At 45.5% G+C, this 2,500-nt stretch overlaps 6 non-coding genes and 4 pseudogenes across 6 annotated transcripts; all 10 read left to right on the forward strand.

The window, feature by feature from the left end:
• The first annotated feature begins 9 nt into the window (after positions 1 to 9).
• LOC149955035 (5S ribosomal RNA) lies at positions 10 to 128 on the forward strand (annotated as a pseudogene).
• A 142-nt stretch (positions 129 to 270) lies between these two features.
• Positions 271 to 389, forward strand: LOC149955036 (5S ribosomal RNA). The gene has a single exon (XR_016478780.1). It is a non-coding gene; the product is annotated as a 5S ribosomal RNA (ribosomal RNA).
• Positions 390 to 531: 142 nt separating this feature from the next.
• On the forward strand, positions 532 to 650 carry LOC149955037 (5S ribosomal RNA). Its single transcript, XR_016479624.1, has one exon. It is a non-coding gene; the product is annotated as a 5S ribosomal RNA (ribosomal RNA).
• Positions 651 to 794: 144 nt separating this feature from the next.
• Positions 795 to 913, forward strand: LOC149955038 (5S ribosomal RNA; annotated as a pseudogene).
• A 142-nt stretch (positions 914 to 1,055) lies between these two features.
• LOC149955039 (5S ribosomal RNA) lies at positions 1,056 to 1,174 on the forward strand. Its single transcript, XR_016479625.1, has one exon. It is a non-coding gene; the product is annotated as a 5S ribosomal RNA (ribosomal RNA).
• Positions 1,175 to 1,316: 142 nt separating this feature from the next.
• Positions 1,317 to 1,435, forward strand: LOC149955040 (5S ribosomal RNA). Its single transcript, XR_016478781.1, has one exon. It is a non-coding gene; the product is annotated as a 5S ribosomal RNA (ribosomal RNA).
• Positions 1,436 to 1,577: 142 nt separating this feature from the next.
• LOC149955041 (5S ribosomal RNA) lies at positions 1,578 to 1,696 on the forward strand. The gene has a single exon (XR_016479626.1). It is a non-coding gene; the product is annotated as a 5S ribosomal RNA (ribosomal RNA).
• A 144-nt stretch (positions 1,697 to 1,840) lies between these two features.
• Positions 1,841 to 1,959, forward strand: LOC149955042 (5S ribosomal RNA; annotated as a pseudogene).
• A 142-nt stretch (positions 1,960 to 2,101) lies between these two features.
• Positions 2,102 to 2,220, forward strand: LOC149955043 (5S ribosomal RNA). Its single transcript, XR_016478772.1, has one exon. It is a non-coding gene; the product is annotated as a 5S ribosomal RNA (ribosomal RNA).
• Positions 2,221 to 2,362: 142 nt separating this feature from the next.
• LOC149955044 (5S ribosomal RNA) lies at positions 2,363 to 2,481 on the forward strand (annotated as a pseudogene).
• The last annotated feature ends 19 nt before the right edge of the window (positions 2,482 to 2,500 follow it).

Here is a 2,500-nt window from a genome sequence, read left to right on the forward strand (position 1 = left end):
TCTAACGGAGAGAACGGCCATATCACGTTGAAAACAGCGGTTCTCGTCCGATCACCGAAGTTAAGCAACGTCGAGCGCGGCCAGTACTTGGGAGGGTGACCACCTGGGAACCCCGCGTGTCGTTCTGCTTTTAGAGGGTGGAATACTTTTCTTAATATTTTGAAGAAATGGAATACATTTTTAATTTCTAAAAAAAATGTTGTTTCTTGAAGTTCTTTGGCGCGCGCTCTTTAAAGTGGACTTCAACGCGATCTTACGGCTTCTAACGGAGAGAACGGCCATATCACGTTGAAAACAGCGGTTCTCGTCCGATCACCGAAGTTAAGCAACGTCGAGCGCGGCCAGTACTTTTGAGGGTGACCACCTGGGAACCCCGCGTGTCGTTCTCCTTTTAGAGGGTGGAATACTTTTCTTAATATTTTGAAGAAATGGAATACATTTTTAATTTCTAAAAAAAATGTTGTTTCTTGAAGTTCTTTGGCGCGCGCTCTTTAAAGTGGACTTCAACGCGATCTTACGGCTTCTAACGGAGAGAACGGCCATATCACGTTGAAAACAGCGGTTCTCGTCCGATCACCGAAGTTAAGCAACGTCGAGCGCGGCCAGTACTTGGGAGGGTGACCACCTGGGAACCCCGCGTGTCGTTCTCCTTTTAGAGGGTGGAATACTTTTCTTAATATTTTGAAGAAATGGAATACATTTTTAATTTCTTAAAAAAAATGTTGTTTCTTGAAGTTCTTTGGCGCGCGCTCTTTAAAGTGGACTTCAACGACGATCTTACGGCTTCTAACGGAGAGAACGGCCATATCACGTTGAAAACAGCGGTTCTCGTCCGATCACCGAAATTAAGCAACGTCGATCGCGGCCTGTACTTGGGAGGGTGGCCACCTGGGAACCCCGCGTGTCGTTCTCCTTTTAGAGGGTGGAATACTTTTCTTAATATTTTGAAGAAATGGAATACATTTTTAATTTCTAAAAAAAATGTTGTTTCTTGAAGTTCTTTGGCGCGCGCTCTTTAAAGTGGACTTCAACGCGATCTTACGGCTTCTAACGGAGAGAACGGCCATATCACGTTGAAAACAGCGGTTCTCGTCCGATCACCGAAGTTAAGCAACGTCGAGCGCGGCCAGTACTTGGGAGGGTGACCACCTGGGAACCCCGCGTGTCGTTCTCCTTTTAGAGGGTGGAATACTTTTCTTAATATTTTGAAGAAATGGAATAAATTTTTAATTTCTAAAAAAAATGTTGTTTCTTGAAGTTCTTTGGCGCGCGCTCTTTAAAGTGGACTTCAACGCGATCTTACGGCTTCTAACGGAGAGAACGGCCATATCACGTTGAAAACAGCGGTTCTCGTCCGATCACCGAAGTTAAGCAACGTCGAGCGCGGCCAGTACTTTTGAGGGTGACCACCTGGGAACCCCGCGTGTCGTTCTCCTTTTAGAGGGTGGAATACTTTTCTTAATATTTTGAAGAAATGGAATACATTTTTAATTTCTAAAAAAAATGTTGTTTCTTGAAGTTCTTTGGCGCGCGCTCTTTAAAGTGGACTTCAACGCGATCTTACGGCTTCTAACGGAGAGAACGGCCATATCACGTTGAAAACAGCGGTTCTCGTCCGATCACCGAAGTTAAGCAACGTCGAGCGCGGCCAGTACTTGGGAGGGTGACCACCTGGGAACCCCGCGTGTCGTTCTCCTTTTAGAGGGTGGAATACTTTTCTTAATATTTTGAAGAAGTGGAATACATTTTTAATTTCTTAAAAAAAATGTTGTTTCTTGAAGTTCTTTGGCGCGCGCTCTTTAAAGTGGACTTCAACGACGATCTTACGGCTTCTAACGGAGAGAACGGCCATATCACGTTGAAAACAGCGGTTCTCGTCCGATCACCGAAATTAAGCAACGTCGATCGCGGCCTGTACTTGGGAGGGTGGCCACCTGGGAACCCCGCGTGTCGTTCTCCTTTTAGAGGGTGGAATACTTTTCTTAATATTTTGAAGAAATGGAATACATTTTTAATTTCTAAAAAAAATGTTGTTTCTTGAAGTTCTTTGGCGCGCGCTCTTTAAAGTGGACTTCAACGCGATCTTACGGCTTCTAACGGAGAGAACGGCCATATCACGTTGAAAACAGCGGTTCTCGTCCGATCACCGAAGTTAAGCAATGTCGAGCGCGGCCAGTACTTGGGAGGGTGACCACCTGGGAACCCCGCGTGTCGTTCTCCTTTTAGAGGGTGGAATACTTTTCTTAATATTTTGAAGAAATGGAATGCATTTTTAATTTCTAAAAAAAATGTTGTTTCTTGAAGTTCTTTGGCGCGCGCTCTTTAAAGTGGACTTCAACGCGATCTTACGGCTTCTAACGGAGAGAACGGCCATATCACGTTGAAAACAGCGGTTCTCGTCCGATCACCGAAGTTAAGCAACGTCGAGCGCGGCCAGTACTTGGGAGGGTGACCACCTGGGAACCCCGCGTGTCGTTCTGCTTTTAGAGGGTGGAATACT

This window comes from Leiobunum rupestre, chromosome 2 (genome assembly GCF_980474605.1).
Source record: "Leiobunum rupestre chromosome 2, qqLeiRupe1.1.hap1, whole genome shotgun sequence".
NCBI classification, from domain to species: domain Eukaryota; kingdom Metazoa; phylum Arthropoda; class Arachnida; order Opiliones; family Sclerosomatidae; genus Leiobunum; species Leiobunum rupestre.